At 45.5% G+C, this 21,675-nt stretch overlaps 1 protein-coding gene across 3 annotated transcripts in view; it reads right to left on the reverse strand.

Annotated features, from left to right (window-relative positions):
* emid1 (EMI domain containing 1) overlaps positions 1 to 21,675 on the reverse strand; it is a 232,949-nt gene that overhangs the window by 106,325 nt on the left and 104,949 nt on the right. The gene's annotated exons all lie outside the window — the stretch shown is intronic.

Consider the following 21,675-nt stretch of genomic DNA (forward strand, 5'->3'; position numbering starts at 1 on the left):
TTCTTTCATTAATTTGTTCTATGTTCCTTTTCATATCTCTCGGTTCCCTCTCCCCTGACTCTCAGGCTGAAGAAGGGTCTCGACCCAAAATGTCACCTATTACGTTTCTCCAGAGATGTTACCTGATCCGCCGAGTTACTCCAGCTTTTTGAGTGTACAATTTTATTTTTTTTTAAGGGTTATTGGCATTTTACGGTCACAAGACATTGGAGCAGAATTTAGGCCATTCAGCCCATCATGTCTACACTGCCATTCAATCATGGCTGATCTACCTTTCCCTCTCGACCCCATTCTCTTCCCTTCTCCCTGTAACCTTTGACGCCCTTACTGATCAAGACCCTGTCAATCTCCGGTTTAAGAATACCTAATGACTTGGCCTCCACAGCCGCCCATGACAATTAATTCCACAGATTCACCACCTCATGACAATGAAACACTCCTGACTCACTGTTCTTGAAGTTGTTAGTGATGTGAACTGCTGAAGTGGCACAATTTGTCCAAGATTGACTTCAATGAAGAGTTAAATTGTGCAGAGTATAAAACCTGCACTGTACCTAAGCAACTATGTCGGTTTCTCGCTGAGAGGGGTATGTTTAAATGACCTCCCAAGGAGATAAAATGAATTGTGCCTCATTCAGAAATCATTGGGATAGTTGTCAGAGTAATAATGGGTCCTATGTGACATGGCAGGCTGCTAGAATAGATTTTCATCTCAAAAGTGAGACATAAACATGTCAAGATTTAAATACCAGACATAAATACCTTTCGTCTGGCTTGCAAATAAGTAAACCTGATACCACAAGTACTTTTTTTGATAAAGTTGGAGATGTAATTTCTAAGAATCCCTCTTTCCAAACCATGGGGGCCATGTCAGTAGCCAAAATGCCGTCAGCAAATCAGCATTCAAGAGAATACAGTTAAGTATCACACATCTGTCACCTATAAACATGGGCTTCAACTCGACAAAGCCCAATAGCCAAAAGCTGGGAATGTGTATGAAGGAACTGCAGATGCTGGTTTACATCATAGATAGACACAAAATGCTGGAGTAACTCAGCGGGTCAGACTGTAACTCTGGAGAGAGGGAATGGGTGACGTTTCAGGTCGAGACCCATCTTCAGACTGAGAGTCGGGGGAGAGGGAGACACAGAGATAAGGAAGGGTAAGGTGTGAAAAAAAAACATCAAAAGAGATGCAGATAAAGGAAAATGTAGAATAGATCGATGTTAACTAGAAATAATTTATTTGTTGTATTTGCTTTGTTGTCACCTTCTCCAAGCTAACAATGATCTATTCATTTTTCTTGAACTCCATCTCTTTTGATGTCTCATTTTTCACACTTTACCCTTCCTTATCTCTGCTCCCTCTCCCCAGTCTGAAGAAGGGTCTCGAACTGAAACGTCACCCATTCCTTATATCCAAAGTTGCTGCCCGTCCCGCTGAGTTACTCCAGCATTTTGTGTCCATCTTAGCCAAAGCAGGGATCCATTATAACCATTGTACTTCCAATTGCAATGGGTAGCTAATGATTGCCCATCTGGTCCACAACATGTTTCTCCCATTATGGATACAAATTGCTGGAGTAACTCAGTGGGTCAGGCAGCATCTCTAGAGAAAAAGAATAGGTGACGATTTGAGTTGAGGCTCTTCTTTGGGTCTGAATACATGTGACAATATTAAACCCATACCAGATCAAAGGGAGACGAAGAATTAAACCATAGGTGAATAAAGCCATATAACATTAACTGGAAGACTTGCAGAAGTGATCATTATTGAAGGAAAGCGAAAGGAATGCATGGGGTAACTCAGCGGGTCAGGCAGCATCTCTGGAGAACATGGTTAAGCAACGCTTCAAGTTGAGACCCTACTTCAGGCTGATGTTAGTAGAGGGGGAGAAAGATGGAAAAGTGGTGGGGGAGAGACAAAGTCTGGCAAATGATAAGTGGATAGTCACAAAGTGCTGGAGTAACTCAGCCGGTCAGGCAACATCTCTGATGAAAAGGAATAGATGACGTTTCGGGACGAGACTCTTCTTCAGACTGAGAGTCCACTTGTAAAGGAATTTCACTGTACATTTGCACATGTGACAGTAAAGCACTGTTGAACGGGTTAGTGACTGGGAGATCTAGAGGGCCTTGGCAGACTTTGTCAATGTGCTGCAGCAATTAGCAGTGTTGAAACATACAGAATAATGAAAGGCATGGATAGAGTGGATGTGGAAAGGATGTTTCCACTGGTGGGTGAGTCGAGGACCAGAGGTCATAGCCTCAGAATTAATGGGCACTTTCTTAAAAAGGAGGTGAGGAGGAACTTCTTTAGTCAGAGGGTAGTTAATCTGTGGAACTCATTGCGACAGGAGGGCTGTGGAGGCCAAGTCAGTGGATATTTTTAAGGCAGAGATAGTCATATTCTTGATTAGAACGGGTGTCAAGGGTTATGGATAGAAGGCAGGAAAATGGGATTAGGAGGCATAGGTCAGCCATGATTGAATGGCGGAGTCGACTCGATGGGCCGAATGGCCTAATTCTACTATGACTTGTGAGCTTGTATGTTAGTGCCTGCAAGTCCTGTGCACGGGGCCACTGAGTCACGGAGCAGAGGGACTCTCATTTCACATCATCACACTTCACATCCCAGTTGCTCATTGGACTCCCCAGTAATCTTCAGAACCAAGAACCAAGGGCCAGGTCTAGAAAACTGAATTTAAAATATTCAGCACGGGAAGGTGTGGTCAAAGAAATGTCCAAAGGAAGCCACGAGGCAAAGTGGAACTTGCCAAAAAAATGATCAATTCAGAAAAGGTTTAATGCAAACCAAAGAGCAACTCTCCGAACACGTTTATGGGGCTTTTAGGTTCAAGCACCTATTAGCTCCAAACTGAAATAGCACAGCTACAGAGCACATCTGCAATTTATGTTTAGTGTAAATGAGGTGCTCAGCTGTGTGTAAAATGCCTGCAAACCGATCAGTTACCAGTTCAGAGAAAAGCCAGGATCCAAAGCAAAAGGTTTGTGAATTGCTGCTGGGGTCAGGGCTAACTGTCCAAGCGTGGACCCCGTGCGATTTGTACCACGTTCACACTCTGCCTGCTAACGTGGCGCTGTCGTACCAGCTTCCCGTCATGCTGGCTACCGCTTCTCCGCGAAACACAATTCATTACGTCTCAGAATTAGCTTCCATTATACATGGAGTCAGAGTCGTACAGTGTAGAAACAGGCCCTTCAGCCCACCTTGCCCACACCGACCAACCTGTCCCACCTACACTCGTCCCACTTGCCTGCGTTTGGCCCACGTCCCTCTAAACCTGTCCTGTCCATGTACCCGTCTAATTTTGCCTTAAAAGTTGCGATAGTGTACCTGCCTCAACATGCCTCCTCTGGCAGCTCGTTCCATACACAACACCCCTTTGTGAGAGAATCTTACCCCTCGTGTTCTAATAGAATCTTTCCCCCTTAAACCTATGTCCTCTGGTTCTCAATTCCCCCACTCTGGCAAGAGACTCTGTGCATCTACCGATCTATTCCTTCCTCAATTTATTGCTTTAAATTGAACAGACAGCAGCCTCATCCCCCTCCCCCTCCCCCTCCCCCGGCATTCCTTCCTCCAGCTTCACAATTCGCAACTCTTCAATCCTTTTGTCTCACATCTTCTGTCTTTTCATCTTTAGTTTTATTTAAAGATATAGGATGCAATCAGGCCATTCAGCCCACTGACTCCATGCTGACCATCCCCACTTTGGCCCAAACTTCGTGGTCTTGGTTTCATGCTCGGCATGGACATTGTGGGCCGAAGGGCCTGTTCCTGTGCTATACTGTTCTATGTAACATTCACTGATATGCTTAAAATTGGAGTTTCTTTTCTTCATTTACACCAACTGGGTTATGAGACCACTTCTTACCTGCAAAATTTGAAATATAAGCGCAACAAATATACTTATGTTCTCCCTTTGGTTGATACGAATTTGACAGAAATAAAAAGAAAACATTCTCGTGGAGGGTTGAGTAAAGGTGATACCAACACAGACCTGGAGAGGGTGTGAAAGCCGATTTGTAGGAATAATGCCAGGATAAGCATTTAAAAGTCAAGAGTATTTAACTGTCATGTGCACAGGGAGCAGAACAATGAAATTCTTATTTGTTGCAGCTTTACAGATATATTCACACAATAACACCACTAAATATACAAAGATCAACAATACAGTAAATAATCAGTAAAAATGGGTAACCAAACCAAAGTAGTGCAAACCCCCATCCCCTTTCTCCCCACCTCCCCCCCCCTCCCTTTCTTCGCCACTTCCCCGTGCCCCACCTGGACTCGCACCTATTTCTCTTCTCCCCTCCCCTCCCCTTCCACCTTCATTCCTTCCTCTGCCTTCACAATTTGCAACTCTTCAATCCTTTTGGATGTGCTGGCTCTGGAGAGGGTCCAGAGAAGGTTTCCAAGAATGATCCCAGGAATGAGTGAGTTAACCTATGATCAGCGTTTGTCGGCACTGGGCCTGTACTCGCTGGAGTTCAGAAGAATGAGGGGGGACCTCATTGAAACGTACAGAATAGTGAAAGGCCTGGATAGAGTGCATGTGGAGAGGATGTTTCCACTAATGGGAGAGTCTAGGACTAGAGGTCATAGCCTCAGAATTAAAGGACGTTCTTTTAGGACGGAGAAGAGGAGAAATTTCTTAAGTCAGAGGGTGGTGAATCTGTGGAATTCTTTGTCACAGAAGGCTGTAGAGACCAAGTCAGTGGACATTTTTAAGGCAGAGATAGATAGATAGATTCTTGATTAGTACAGGTGTCGGAGGTTATGGGGAGAAGGCAGGAGAATGCGGTTAGGAGGGAGAGATAGATCAGCCATGATTGAATGGCGGTGTAGACTTGATGGGCTGAATGGCCTATTGCTTATGACCTTTTGTCTAACAGCTTCTGTTTTTTCATCTCTGGCCGTTGGCCAACCATTTGCCAATCTATACCTCCCCATTGCTTGTGTTCAACTATCACCTACTTAACTATAATTTAGAATTAAGCTCCTTCTTTACGTTTTCTTAAGGAGGTGGTTGAGTCAGATATAATAACAAGATTTAAAAGACATTTGGACAGCTACGTGGATAGGCAAGGTTTAGGATATGGGTCAAATTCAGGCAAATGAGATTGTCTTAGACGGATCATCTTGGTCGACATGGATAGGGTGGGCCGAAGGGCCTGTTTCCACATTGATGACTGTCTCTCTGCTCAAAATCACGGTTGGACCAACTCATTTTGCACACTACACCCGAATTACAAAATAAGACAGTTCAGATGGGCAAAGACTACATGGGATTAAAACCCACTGTTTCCCACACATATTATCATAAGAAACCGAAGCGTACAAGGTGAGACAGTCAGTCGCACAAGCATCTCTGTCGGTCAGAATGGTCAGGTTATTAGCAAGTCAACTTTTACCTGCCTTGGTAGCCCACTCTGCAAGTCCCTTTATCTCTTCCTTTGGGACCTTCCTTAAAATTCGCCTCTTTCACACAGGGCCATGCTGATCACTTTCTTTGATGACTTTAGTTTTAGTTTTAGAGATTCGGCGTGGGAACAGGGCCTTCCGCCACCGAGTCAGTGTCGACCAGCAATCAGCCATACACTACTTCTATCCTAGACACTCGGGATCATTTACAGAGGGCCAATTAAACCCGCACGTCTTTGGAGAAGACTGTGGGAGAAAACTGGACCGCCTGGACCCACGTGGTCACAGGGAGAACGTGCAAACTCCGTACAGACGGCACCCGTGGTCAAGATTGGATCTGGGTCTCAGGCGTCGTTGCGCCATTGTGCCACTCCTTCTGCGAAACCTTGCTGTCCTAGATCAGAAGTGCTATGCTAGTGCATGATGTTGCTGTGAGAGTTGAGAAAATCTGCACAACTATACTTCAGTGTAAGGCAGTGGAGGAAGACACTTAGCAGCAGGAATGTTTGTTCCCACGGATAATAACGCTCTCCTGGATTATTCAGTCATATTTCAGTGTCAAGGGCGAGTCCAGAGTGTTTTATTGTCATATGTCCCAAAATGGAACAATAAAATTCTTACTTGCAGTGGCACGACAGACATGTATCACCTGTGTCCTGTATCTCCGAAGCTCTCTGTGATCCGAAAGGCACAATACAAAATCGGAATAGAGGGAGCTTAAAATGTCCGCTCCAGACAAGAGAAGTGAGCACCACTGTGCTAATGTCCTTGGTTGCTTGAATGCCTCCAGGAATAATTGCATTTCCCCCCCATAATTTTCCACGTAAAAACAATCCAGGGAGAGCAGACATGTGATACTTGAAACAAATTGGCATGTTGTTCAAAGAAACTTTTTTTTCCCCCCTCCATAAAAGAACTCACATCAGGCCTACAATGTTCTTTAAAGAGTTGTTTGAGGTTTTAAAAAAATATATAAAGGCTTTTGTGGCTGCTTTTTAATGCTTAAGTCACTTGAGGGGTGATTCTTGTGACCGAATGGAAATCCACTTGAAACATTTTAGGGATTGATTAAATCACAGAAAATATCCCCACAGCTGATTAACTTTGGAAGTGTTTTGTTACAAATGTACAATGACATAGAAAACTAATTTTTAAAGCCTCCACAGAATTCTGTACCTGAAGAATGTTGATTTATTTTCTCAGGAGTATTTAAAGCCATTCTTATTCCTTTACTCTCCCGTCCCCTGCAACACTGTGGTGCAGCAGTAGAGTTGCTGCCTTACTGTGACGGAAACCCGGGTTCGATCCTGACTACGGGATCTGCCCATACGGAGTTGGTACGTTCTTCCTGTGACCGCGTGGGCTTTTTCTGGGAGTTGGTACGTTCTTCCTGTGGGGTTTTTCTGGGTGCTCCAGTTTCCTCCCACACTCCAAAGACACCACAGGTTTATAGATTAATTGACTTCGGTAAAATTGTAAATTGTTTCTCGTGCGTAGGACTAGTGCCAGTACACAGGGTGATCGCTGGTCGGCGAGGACCCGGTGGACCAAAGGCCCTGTTTTCACACTGTATCTCTAAACTCTAAAGTGTTGGATAACTCAGCAGGTCAAGCAGCATTGTACAAAATAAAACACAAACTGCTGGTCCTAGCCCGAAATGTCCCAAATCCTGTACTCTCATACATTGACCAATGAAGCCAAGCATGCTGAACAGTGTCTTCACCACCCTGTCCTCCTGTGTCGCTACCTTCATGCAACTGTGTACTTGGACTCCATGGTCGCTCTGTCTTACTAATCTGCCCCTGCGCCATACTATTTACAGTAGAAGTCCTGACCTGGGTTTGTCCGACCAAAATTCAACACCTCAGTTCAGTTATCTGAATTACCCTCCATCTGCCATTCTTCGGACTAGTGGCCCAGACTATCAGGATCCTGTTGCAATCTTAGATAATCTTTGGGTGCCAAAGGAATCAAAGGATTTGGGCATCAGAATGAGTTGCAGAATCATCTAATTATTATTGCCTTTATTCTGTATTTGTTGTGTGCTACCCGGTCAGCGAAAAGACTATGCATGATTACAATCGAACTATCCGCAGTGCACCAATACATGATAAAGGGAATAAAGTTTAGTGCAAGATCAAGTCTAGTAAAGTCCAATTAAAGATAGTCCAAGGGTCTCCAATGAGGCAGATAGTAGCTCAGGGTAGTTATTTCATTTAATCCCTTTACCCTGTATCGCTACACTGTGGACAGCTTGACTGGATAGCATGCAGCAAAAAGCCTTTTACTGTACCTTGGTACATGTGATAATTATAAATTAAACTATATGAAGCATCAATAATTGACACAAAAATGCTGGAGTAACTCAGTGGGACAGGCAGCATTTCAGGATAGAATGAACAGGTGACGTTTCGGGACAATACTCTTCTTCAGACTGAGAATCAGGGGAGAGGGGGACACAGAGATATGGAAGGGTAAGGTGTGAAAACACAGATCAAAGGGGACTATGCTCAGGGAAATTGTAGAATGGTTCATTGTTAGCTGAGGGGAAGGTGACAACGAGGAATTCAATCAGTAAAGTTTAATCTGGAGGACAGTGAAACTAGTCGGAGAACCAGGATGAGAAGGGATGGAGTGTGAGGGAAAGCAAGGGGTACGTGAAGTTAGAGATATCAATATTCATTCCGCTGGGTTGGAAGCTGCCCAAGTATCGATAAACAATGATACTCTTAGTGAAATGGCAAAGCAGGCTCAAGGGACTGCATTGCCTGCTCCTAAATCCATTTCACATCTTTTCATTGCACTGTGCGGCCTGAAATGACTTAGAGGTTCGGATTGACCTCAGGCATGTTCCCTTGTCAGTGTCAGTAGCGATGCTCTGCCAAAGAAATCTGTTATTTTCGGCTGTTGAGGACAAAGGGGAGGTTGGCCATTTTGAAGCTGGGAGGCAGAGGTGGAGGAGGTAGCTATCCTTAGGCAACTTTCTTATGTGTGGCCAGAAGGAAAACCAAAGTTGCAAACCACAAAGGCTTTCAACTGAATCAGAGCGTCCACTGACCTAGAGTCAGAAACAGTGCACTAATTCAACCCAGGCCCCCACATAACGAAGCCAAAACCAAAATTTATTAGACCGTGGTTAGCTAATGATGGGAAAATATCTCACAAGCCCTCAAAAGCAGCAGTGCAAAATGCATTAATTGGAATTGAAATCATTCCCTCTGTGCCAAACCATTTTGCGCTAATTTAGGCAGTTATTTTGTGTAACACAGGTTTTTTGACAACATCAGAATCTCATTAGCCAGCAGAAGCTTAGTGTTCATGGCCCAAAATGAATCATCAATGCATTACATGAAATTTTAAGTTGCTATTCTGGGTCTGTTTCTCGGGTAAGTTTCGCTCATTCAATTTCTGCATTAGAGAATTCAATTAAATGGATCCCTTTTAGAGATACAAGAAGCTGCAGATGCTGGAGTCTAGAACAAAATGCAAAGTGCTGGAGGAACAGCAGGTCGGGCAGCATCTATGGAGGAAAATGGACAGACGACGTTTTCATATCGTAAGTTCAAGGAGCAGAATTAGGCCATTCGGCCCATCAAGTCTACTCCGCCATTCAATCATGTCTGATCTATCTCTCTATCTCGACAACATTCTCCTGCCTTCTCCCCATAACCCCTGACACCCGTACTAATCAAGAGGGTGATTTGGGTTAGGACCATTCTTCAAACTCTGAGTGCTTCCAAATAATGACAACACTTTAAATTTACTTCCCCAGTGCACTACATCCATATCTGAGACTATTAGAGATTTAGAGGCAGCTTAGATTTTATAAAGGCATTAGGTGCTGGTTTAATTCAACAGAATTGAGGTATCCTACATTAGAAAAATAACTAAAAATTGGGATTTAATTTGGTCTCAGTTACAATACTCCGGTTACAGAAATTAGCCTGAATGATAAAATTAATTCCAAGTCACTTCCAGGAGAACAAATGCCAAACACACTCCCTCTCTTCAACATTTGGCTGGGAAACAGTTGGAATACTGTCCATCAGATATTGCTATTAGCAGCCGGGGAAATCCTGGGAAAACGATCGCACGGGAGATGCAGGATTTGCAGCAGGGCCGGATCGCCACTGTGACAATACTCCCGCATCGAGCACATGCCGGGCAGGAACGGCAGCAGTTTGCTAAACCCCTTGCAGTAGATGGAGCCAAGAGCTGAGAAATGTGAATTCAACTGAGAACGTTCCGGTACATAATCCGCATCCCACAGCAGAGGGATACGTTCCCTCAGGATATAACGTCGACTTGTTGCTGCATTATTATTATTATATGAACTTACCCTGGTTAACGAAAAAAACCCATGTAAGGTCTAATCTCCAGTGGTTGTCAGAGCAAATTATATTTTTCAACTTTTGTAATAAATAGTTCAAGGATTTGGATCTAATTACTGGCTAATAATCTGCTGCCTCAACGCACCAATTCAAGAGTCTTTCCGGCCAACCTCATAGCTTGATTGCGAGCCACAATAGTTTAGGACACAAAAAAACTCAGTAAAGTCCAATTTTACATCTTTCCTGTAGTCGAGGCCCATTTGGTTATTACGTAAAACAAACTGCCTTGTTTGTAGCTAAAAAGTGATGCCACTGACACCCCTTCTCAATACACACTAACAGTGAAGTCCTCATCGTACATTTTTACTGTAAATATGTCAAATGTTTGTAGGACTTTCTGGTATTTTTGAATGGGGCAGGAAAGTGGTGCAAATTGTGCATCAATACAACTTATACACCAATCTGAAGAAGTGTCCTGACCCGAAACGTCACCCAGCCATGTCTTCCAGAGATGCTGCCTGACTCCAGCACTTTGTGCTGTTTTATATGTATGTTCACCTGACTTAAATTAGGCTTCAATACTTACTTAAATTTTTTTTGTTGATTTGTGGATGCTGTATATTTATGTTTGTTTACCTTTTACTAAATTTAGCTTAAAGCATGTGTTTGTAAAACTATGGCATGTGACATTATTAATGGAATGAATAAAGCTTCAAGTCAATTTGAATTGATGTATTTTTCATTATTGACCTACAATTTATCAGGGAAAAGCTAACTAGATTTTAAACTTGAACATGAAGTCCTCCTGAATAAAACCACCTACACTAGATTCTACAGATAACATCACAAGACTGTTCCTCACTATTATTTTAATTCAATGTACCAGGATGTGGGTGTAGATGTCAATCTGAACATTCACCTCTTCCTATACAATCCTCTGAATGAGAACATGTGGGGCGGTTTACTCAGGGTATTTGTATGAAGTAATGTGTGCAGCACAGTGTGTGAGTGGAGAGAGAGAGAGTGCGTGAGAGAGAGAGAGAGAGTGCGCGAGAGAGAGTGCGTGAGAGAGAGAGTGAGTGTGAGAGTGTGTGAGAGTGTGTGAGAGAGAGAGAGAGAGAGAGTGCGTGAGAGAGAGTGCGTGAGAGAGAGTGAGTGTGTGAAAGAGAGAGAGTGCGTGAGAGAGAGAGTGAGGGAGAGAGAATGTGACGGGGAGGGAGAGTGTGTGCGGGAGAGAGTGCGTGAGAGAGAGAGTGAGGGAGGGAGAACATAAGGGAGGGAGAGAGAGAGTGTGCGGGAGAGAGTGTGAGGGTGTGTGAGAGAGATAGAGTGAGGAAGAGAGAATGTAAGGGAGGGAGAGAGAAAGAATGAGGGAGGATGTGAGGGAGGGAGAGAGAATGCGTGTGGGTGGGAGAGAGAGTGTGTGAGAGAGAGTGTGAGAGTGAGTGTGTGAGAGAGTGTGTGAGAGAATGAGAGTGTGTATGTGAGAGAGAGTGAGAGTGTGAGAGAATATCTGAGTGAGAGTGTGAGAGAGTGTGTGAGAGTGTGTGAGAGAGTGTGTGAGAGAGTGTGTGAGAGAGTGTGAGAGAGAGTGTGTGAGAGTGTGAGAGTGTGTGAGAGAGAGTGTGTGAGAGAGAGTGTGAGAGAGAGTGTGAGAAAGAGTGTGAGAGCGGGTGTTTGCGAGAGTGAGTGTGCACAAACGAGTGTGCAAGAGTGAGTGTGCGAGAGCGAGTGAGCATCCGCGTTTATTTGTCATCTCCCTGAAACCATGCCACATGTTGAATTCCACATGAACCCACATCTACCAGCCTCCGACATCAGTAGGCAGAACCTATGCTCCACCCCACATAACTTACATTTTCATCAAACAATAATTCATTGAGGCTTTTAAACAAATATCTGGTGTGTGAATGATCCTGTAGGAAGTAACATAATAAACAGCCCGGTCTTTGTCTGGTAACTGATTGAACTATAAATGCTTTAGTTACTATATAGCACTCTACTTTCAAAGGTGGAAAGAGTAGATGTGAATCTCTGCAAGAATTCCTCATCTCTCTCTGATGTTTACTCTGTCAGGATAGATGCAGGGTGGCACAGTGACAGACCTGCTGCTTCACAGCATCACAGGCCCAGGTTCCTTCCTGACCTTGGGTGCTGTCTGTGTGGAGTTTGCACATTCTCCCTGTGACCCCGGGAGTTTCCTCCGGGTGCTCCGGTTTCCTCCCACATCCCAAAGACATGCGGGTTTGTAGGTTAATCGGGCACTGTAGAAATTGCCCCTAGTGTGTAGGGAGTGAATGGATACGGGCGGCACGGTGGCGCAGCGGTAGAGACTCAGGTTCGATCCTGACTACGGGCGCTGTCTGTACGGAGTTTGTACGTTCTCCCCGTGACCTGCGTGGGTTTTCTCCGAGTTCTTCAGTTTCCTCCCACGCTCCAAAGACGTACAGGTATGTAGGTTAATTGACGGGTTAAAATGTAAAAATTGTCCCTAGTGTGTGTAGGGTAGTGTTAATGTGCGGGGATCGCTGGGCGGCACGGACTCGGTGGGCCGAAGGGCCTGTTTCCGCGCAGTATCTCTAAATTTAAATCTAAAAATAAGTCAGAAAACATAGAACACGTGTGAAAGGGTGATCGATGGTCAGCGTGGACTCGATGGACCGAAGGGCCTGTTTCCATGCTGTGTCTCTAAACTAAATGTAAATAGTTGAGAGTTGACACCTACACCAATTCCTAGTGAGTTCTGCCAGTTCTGTAAAGTTACAGCAGGAAAAGGTCTGCAAATTTACCACAACTTAAACTCGGTGCTCAGTGTAGTTTTGTGTGTTTATAACTACAAAAATACAAAGCAACAGAGTTCCCACTGATGATAGCCACAAAATGCTGGAATAACTCAGCGGGACAGAGTTGTAAATCTGTGGAATTCACTGCGTAAGGTTCACGGAATGTAACTCCTTACATAAGAAGGCGAGTGCCTGTAGTTGGTATCAGTAATGATACCTTTAGAAGGATGAGAGGAGATCTTATCGAAACGTATAAGATTATTAAGGGGTTGGACACATTAGAGGCAGGGAACATGTTCCCAATGTTGGGGGAGTCCAGAACAAGGGGCCACAGTTTAAGAATAAGTGGTAGGCCATTTAGAACTGAGATGAGGAAAAACTTTTTCAGTCAGAGAGTTGTGAATCTGTGGAATTCTCAGCCTCAGAAGGCAGTGGAGGCCAATTCTCTGAATGCATTCAAGAGAGAGCTAGATAGAGCTCTTAAGGATAGTGGAGTCAGGGGGTATGGGGAGAAGGCAGGAACGGGGTACTGATTGAGAATGATCAGCCATGATCACATTGAATGGTGGTGCTGGCTCGAAGGGCCGAATGGCCTACTCCTGCACCTATTGTCTATTGACAGGCAACGTCTCTGGAGAGAAGGAATGGGTGACGTTTCAGGTTGAGACCCTTCTTCAGATGATACATCTACAATGCTACAGTGCTACTCTTTGAGAGAACTGCTTCAGGTACAAAGAGTCAAAGTTCTTCAGAGAGTTTCCTGATGACAGGCTTTTTCCAGAGACAACCAGGTCCACCACCGATTTTCCGGCAACTGAAGGTACGCCACCTCCTTTAATCCGGACAAAATTACAAGAGCGCACTTGAAATCCCCCCTGGATGTCCCTCCAAAAATGTGGTGCCTCGGCCGGGTGAGGCGGCTGATCTTGACCCCATCAGGGCTAGCGCGGCTGACCGATGGGTCAAATTTGCCCCCTGCGGCCTGGGCTCCAGAACTCTGGCCCAGCCGGAGCTGGCAGATCCATTCCCATAGCCGACTTTGTGCATCGGTATCTCAGTCCCTCGGCGGCCGAGGCAGACCATTCCGGCACCGTTGGACTCCTCTCGGAGGCCGTGACCTCTGCTGGTCCGGCAAAACGGATAATCCAGAAAGGCTCTGGAACCAAGGGTGCCGGAAAATCAGTGGTGGACCTGCAATAGGTTCATGAGCCTTGCAGAGTTCCCCGCATCTGGGACCCAAGCAAGTGCCAGCAATGCCCGGGAGTCCCACCCAGGTCCAGAATTACTACAGAAGAAACAATCAGATGGCAAGTTTGCAACCTTCTGGAAAGTCTCCCTCCTGCATTGATTTTCCTGGAATTATTTTTTGGATCATTTTCACAGTACTGGCAGAAGGTTATGTAAGGCTCGACAATTCTAAACTGATCGCTACTCAGCCACTGCGATTATGTGGACCTGATGAATGAGTCTTTTCACAGTCAAAGACAGAAATCCAGGTTTCCTTTCTTTCTGCTCTCAAAATGGGAACAGCTGGTTTGATTAGCAACACATCAGCTGTGGTGCACTTGGTGACATTACTGCTTCCAATGTCACGTGCTGCTGCACTTGTACTCCACTCTGTAACTACAAGCCCCCAACTCCAGGTTAATACTCAAGTACTAATCGAGAGAGTGCTGCACTGCCTGACACGTGCCCCTTTGCACATCAATGCTGAGGCATTGCCCAGGATAGGCACAAAGTGCTGGAGTAACTCAATGGGTCAGGCAGCATCTCTGGAGGAAAAGAATGGGTGACGTTTCGTGTGGGACCCTTCTTCAGACTGAAAGTAGAGGGGAGGGAACTGGAGGCAAGAAAAGGCCAGCACAAAGCAGGGCCCACAGCATTTGTCCAAAATGGCTCAATGCAACAAAAGTGTGGAGCCCAGAGTGGATCATTGTTGGCTGGGGAAGAGGTGATAATGACGGGATACAAGGATGCGAACAGTGGGACTAGTGGGATGGCTGGGGTGGGGGGAGGCATTGCCTGCACTTTAGGGTGGATGCAAGAGCACTCAGTGTCGTACAGTGTGGAAACAGGCCCTTCAGCCCAACCTGCCCATGCCAACCAAGACTCCCCATCCACACTAGTCCCACCTGCGCACGTTTGGCCCATATCCCTTGAAACCTTTCCTATCTACGTACCTGTCCAAATGTCTTCTAAATGTTTTCCATAGCATCTGCCTCAACTACCTCCTCCGGAAGCTCGTTCCATATACCCTCTGGGCAGGTTTATTGCCCTAACTCTGTTCATGAGTTGAGTCTGGGGCTCACGTTGTCGACCTCCCCGTGGTGAGCCCTGTCAACTGACCTCAGTCAGGCGAACGACAACAAACAGAGACAGCGGAAGCAGAAGCAGCTTCATAACTTCTGCTGCCTCAAACGCAAGAAGAAGAAATTGAGTCTTCCTTCATTCAGCTCTGCTTTCCTCCAGAGAGAGTTAATCTTACTGCACTGCAGAACAACAATTTATTTTTACATAGCATCATTACGTACAGACAAAAGTCCTCAGACTCATCGGTGTCAAAATGACTTCAATAGACACAGGGACAAGTAAAGTGAATCGTCACTTAATGTGGTTTAAGCAAACGAATATGTTATAAAGATTAGAATATAAAATTCAAAATAAAGAGCATGCTGGTACTTTTCAGCAACTACAGTTCTCAAGTACCTGCAGGGCTGACAGCTTAGCTGGAAAGTGTCTGAGCATCGTTACAGCTAATGTGAGCAACAGCTGTACAGGGCAACTTGATCCATTGCGTGCCTGTATCGCAATACATCGATTGCAGTACCCAAAGAACCAGAGGGGCTGGAGTGGGAGTGGGACGGGGAACACACACAAGCCTGCAGAAAACGCTACAACACGCAAGACTTTGATGCAAGTGCTTGAGGTGCTATTGTGCGACAGGCTTCAACCCCTTTAAATGTACAGAGTGGCAAGGACTGCGGACGCTGGTTTACACCGAAGATAGACACAAAATGCTGGAGTAACAGTGGGACAGGCAGCATCTCTGGAGAGAAGGAATGAGTGACGTTGCGGGTCGAGACTGTACAAGTACATGTTAAATGGACATGTTCCTTCTGAAACATTGCACACGGGGATATTTTTACAAAGCAACTTAGACCCCTTTGGTGACACGAGGGAGCCGCAGATGCAACTAATCCTGAGCAAAGCACAAAGTGCTGGAGGAACTCAGCGAGTCAGGCAACATCTCTGGAGAACATGGATAGGTGACGATTCGGGTCGCGACCTGAAACTTCAGTCTGACTAAAACGTTGCTCCCCATTCCCTCCACAGATGCTGCCTGACCTGCAGAGTTCCTCCAACACTTTACACTTTAGTTTAGAGATACAACGTGAAAACAGGCCCTTTGGCCCACCGAGTCCATGCCAACCAACGATCACCCGTACACGAGTTCTATCCTACGCACTGGGGACAATTTACAGAAGCCCATCAGCCTGCAAACTTGCACGTCTTTGGAGTGTGGGAGGAAACCGGAGCACCCGGAGAAAACCCACGCGGTCACAGGGAGAGCGTGTAAACTCCATATAGACAGCATCCGTAGTCAGGATCGAATCTGGGTCTCTGGCTCTGTGAGGCAGCAACCAGGGCCGTCTTAACGCATGGGCCTGATGGGCACGCCCGGGGCCCCACGAGCATAGGGGCCCCATGCTGATCTGTGTATGTTAAGTGACTTGCAATAAATAAATACTACTTTAAAAATGTAGGTTCAATAAGTGCTTTTTTCGCAACATTTTCGGTCCCTAAGTGCTTCTCACAGCGATCTGTTTCGCAACAATTAGCTCCCTAATTGCTTTGCTTTTCCATCCCTAAGTGCTTCTCACAGCGATCTGTAAGTGCTTTTTGCAACAATGTAGCACCCTAAGTCCATCGCTGTGCTTTTCGGTAAGTGCTTTTCGCCGGCATGACAGGGGGGGGGCTGGTAGGGAAAGGGGGTGGGGGAGAGTAACGGTAGGGGCACCATTACACTGCTTTGCCCGTGGGCCCATAATGCTGTAAAAACGGCCCTGGCAGCAACTCTACTACTGTGCCACCCTTGTTTTTACTGCAGGACAGAGTCTGGGGTGGGTACAATGCCATCTGAGCTTCAGCCATGGAAAGCTTTACCCAATCTTCCCCCTCTCCATCTCTCCTCAATCAGCACGTGGTGTTATATCGACAAGAATGTGCAGCATCCTGAGGCCCTAAGATTACATTGATTCGTTGGATGAAGAAAAGGGGGGGGGGGGGGAGGAGGGGCCAGTTAATTTTTTACTTCGTTTAATTATAAAGATACAGCGTGGAAGCAGGCCCTTTGGCTCACCGAGTCCGCGCCGACCAACGATTCCATACACTAGTTCCATCCTACACACTAGGGACAATTTACAAAGGCCAATCCACCAGCAAATCTGGACGTCTTTGGAATTTGGGAGGAAACCGGAGCACCCTGAGGAAACCCACACGGTCACAGGGAGAATGCACAAACTCCATACAGACTGCACCCGCACTCAGGATCGAACCCGGGTCTCTGTTGCTGTGAGGCAGCAGCTCTACCATTGTGCCCCTGTGCCGGCATAAGTTGCGTTGTCATTGTGTGGTATCAGACACTACACCTGTCATTGCCTGATTTTCAGCTGCACAGACAAATGGGATGCAGCAGTAAACTCAGTACTGGTGCCAGTTATGGACATGTGGGCCGACAGCTGTACCAGAGCAATAAATAGCTGTCTGGCCACAGAAAACCACATGTTGCTCATGATGCCGCCTGACCATTGGAGCCTGGGTTGCAAACACATGCCAACCAGAACATCGGCCTAGCCAACAGCTGAAGAACAACATAGACACAGTGTGCTGGAGTAACTCAGCGGCTCAGGCAGCATCTCTGGAGAAAAAGGATGATGGGGCAGATGCAAAGTATTTATTTAACTCCTCTGCTTTTTCCATAACACTGAATAATGTGATTGAGCTGTTACATTGACATCAATGGTGGGTGGTGTATGTGTTTAGACTTTAGAGATACAGCGTGGAAACAGGCCCTTCAGCCCACCGAGCCTGTACTGACCAGCGATCACCCCATACACTAATACTATCCTACGCACTAGGGACAATTTACAATATTTTTACCTCATTGTGGATATTGGACTTTATCTCGGGAACTGCAACGCATACAATGCTGAGAAATTATATTCTGCACGCTGGTATTTTTCTCTTTGCTCTACCCGTTGTACTTGTGTGTGGCTTGATTGCATTCATGTGTAGTATTATCTGATTCAATTGGATAGCTCGCAAACTTTAGTTAATTTTAGTTTATTGTCATGTGTACTGAGGTGTGGTGAAAAGCTTTTTGTTGCATGCTATCCAGTCAACGGCAAGACTGTACATGATTACAATCGAGCCATCATGTGTAGATACATGATAAATCGAATAACATTTAGTGCAAGATAAAGTCCAGTAAAGTAGGATTAAAGATAGTTTGAGGGTCTCTAATGAGGTAGGTAATAGTTCTAACGAGGTCGATTGTGGTTGTTGATGGAATGGTTCATTTGCCTGATAACAGCTGGGAAGAAGCTGTCCCTGAATATGGAGGTGTATGTTTTCACACTTCTGTACCTCTTGCCTGATGGAGAAGGGGCGAAGAAGGTGTGGCCGGGGTGAGACTGGTCCTTGATCATGCTGGCGGCCTTGCCGAGGCAGCGCAAGGTGTAAATGGACTCAATGGATAGGATATATACAGTATAAGAAAATAACTGCAGATGCTGGTACAAATCGAAGGTATTTATTCACAAAATGCTGGAGTAACTCAGCAGGACAGGCAGCATCTCAGGAGAGAAGGAATGGGTGACGTTTCGGGTCGAGACCCTTCTTCAGACTGATGTCAGGGGAGCGGGACAAAGGAAGGATATAGGTGGAGACAGGAAGATAGAGGGAGATCTGGGAAGGAGGGGGGGAAGAGAGAGACAGAGGAACTATCTAAAGTTGGAGAAGTCGATGTTCATACCACTGGGCTGCAAGCTACCCAGGCGAAATATGAGGTGCTGTTCCTCCAATTTCCGGTGGGCCTCACTATGGCACTGGAGGAGGCCCATGACAGAAAGGTCAGATAGGAGGTCGGTTTGTGTGATGGACATGCAAAACGTACTCGCCGTATGCCAGTACATGTGACAATAATAAACTGAAGCAAACCAAACAACCAGCTCTTTCAAATAGTTGGCACAGGCACAGTGTGCCAAGTGGCCTTCCTCTCTGCTGCAACATTCTTTACAAGTCATGCTAAAAGATAGAACACTTTCATTACTAACAAGACTTGGCTACTGCAAGAGGCTCTTGGATTAATGCAGCAGGCCTGCCAATCCCAGGGGTCAATGTAATGACAATGGGAACTCCACACTAACACGGTCCAATTCTAAATCAAATCTCAAAAGCACATGCATAATGATGAAAGAATGATTGCAACCAAGGAAGAATCCGATTAAAAGCCAAACTTTAGTCCTATAAAACAGAAAATTATTTTGAAATAAAACATATTCAGCAATGCCAAAGCTATGATCTAAATTGTGGAGCACAGAGCCCTAATAACATCGAGCTTAATTTGGAGGGAATTACATTGGGGGCAACTTAGAAACGGTTCAGTTCATCCAGTTTTTAGGAAAGTGAGGTTTGAATTTTTCTTTATGGCAAACAGGAGCTCACAGAAGAAAACTTTCCCACGGAGACACAAGGAGCTGCTGATGCCGGAGTCTTGAGCAAAACACATAGAGTGCTGGAAGAACTCAGTGGGTCGGGCAGCACCTGTGGAGGGAATGGACAGGCGATGTTTCAGGTCGGTCTGAGGAAGGAACCCGACCCGAAACATCGCCTTTCCATTCCCTCCACAGATGCTGCCCGACCTGCTGAGTTACTCCAGCATTTCGTGTTTTGCTCAAATCCCTGAATCCGCCAAGTGGGAAGATATTATCAAAAATAAGGTGGAGTCTTGACAGGCCTTTGTTTATTCAGTTTAGTTTATTATTGTCACGTGTACTGAGTTACAGTGAAAAGCTTTTTTTGTTGCTTACTATCCTGTCAGCGAAAAGACTATACATGATTACAATCAAGCCATCCGCAGGGTACAGATACAGGATGAAGTGCATACCATTTAGTGCAAGATAAAGTCCAGCAAAGTCCGATTAAAGATTGATTGAAGGACTCCAATGAGGTAGACAGCACCTCTCTCTAGTTGCCTGGTTCAGTTGCCTGGATAACAGCTGGAAAGAAACTGTCCCTGAATCTGGAGGCATGCGTTTTCAAACCTCTGCACCTCTTCCCTGACAGGAGAGGGGAGACGAGGGGAGGAGGCGGAGAGGATGTTTTTTCTTGTGGGAGAATCTATAACAAGAGTCGCTCTAAAAATAAGGGTCACCCATTCAAAACGAAAATGAGGCAATCTTTCCTTTGTTCTCTCGGAGGGCTGTGAGTCTTCCTTAAAGGGCAGTGGAGGCACATCTTTGAGTAGTTTGAAGGGAAAGGGAAACAGACACTTGAGAAACAAGGGGGAAAAAGACCACTCTTGGTAGCGCAGACTACAGAGTTACACTTTCAATCAGATCGGCTAAGTAGAGGCACAGCCTTGGGGGGGGATATAACAACTCCTTCTCTGTATGTCCGTAAGCACGTATGTGCATCTGCACATTTGGTACTTAAAGGGTTAAAGGTGTCTCGAGATGGCTAACCATGATTGAGCTAATATTACACTGAACAAATAATGATCCTTTCTCCCCAGATGATACGTATGGTAGAAATTATCTTGAAGACATATTGTAGTTAATTTTGGTATGCAAAAGGCCGTTGTGCAAATCCTGTACTGGGAAAATAAATGAAACTAATTATACACGATATAAGTACTATTGATGCCTTTGATGACTTCCCGCAGGACTCTTTAAATAGTGCAATTTAGATGAAAGGGTGATTCAAACCTTGCTAGCTACAATAAGACCAAATATTAAGACATACTTTTGCAATTCTTTGTAGAAATTCAGCCCTGCTGTATTGCAATAATTATTAATATGCTTTGGCATCTGCTTTAAGTGGGACCCTCAACTTGAGAAACACACATAGCCATACATCTGGCCTTCTACCTTCAGCTCAAGATACTCCGTTCACTTTACAAAGCAAACAGGTGCATTATGCACAACATATTTCAGTAGGCTTCATCATATATTTGAGGTTGCATCATAATTATCAATCAGGTCTGTTCTTATTTAGATTTAGAGATACAGCGTGGAAACAGGCCCTTCGGCCCACCGGGTCCGCGCCGCCCAGCGATCCCCGCAGATTAACACTATCCTACACACACTAGGGACAATCTTTTACATTAGCCCAGCCAATTAACCTACATACCTGTACGTCTTTGGAGTGTGGGAGGAAACCGAAGATCTCGGAGAAAACCCATGCAGGTCACGGGGAGAACGTACAAACTCCGTACAGACGGCACTCGTAGTCAGGATCGAACCTGAGTCTCCGGCGCTGCATTCGCTGTAAGGCAGCAACTCTACCGCTGCGCCACCGTGCCACTCAGGGGATCAGGCAGTACCACAGGAGGACATGGATAGGTAACGTTTCGGGTCCTGACACTTCTTCAGACTTAAGATAGACACAAAATGCTGGAGTACCTCAGCAGGACAGGCGGCATCTCTGGAGAGAAGGGATGGGTGATGTTTCGGGTCGAGAACCTTCTTCACACTATATATTCTCACAATAGTTATCCAGCTCTTTGTGAATTGGAAGACATTTTGATTATGTGAAATCTAGCGAACGTCATCGTGTTCACAGAATGGTGTCAGCATGGAAGGGGACCATTCGGCCTATCAAGTCCATACTGGCTCAATTCAAGTGTATAGTACCTGCCTCAACTACCTCCTCTGGCAGCTCGTTCCATACGCCCACCATCACTCTGAGTGAAACAGTTGACCCTTAGGTTTATATTAAATTTTGCATCGCCCACCATAGAGTCATAGAGCAATGCAGCTTGGGAACAGGCCTATTGGCCCAACTTGCCCATACCGACCAACAAGTCCCAACTACACCAGTCCCACCTGCCT

The sequence above is a fragment of the Rhinoraja longicauda genome, chromosome 25, assembly GCF_053455715.1.
Source record: "Rhinoraja longicauda isolate Sanriku21f chromosome 25, sRhiLon1.1, whole genome shotgun sequence".
Taxonomy (NCBI): Eukaryota; Metazoa; Chordata; class Chondrichthyes; order Rajiformes; family Arhynchobatidae; genus Rhinoraja; species Rhinoraja longicauda.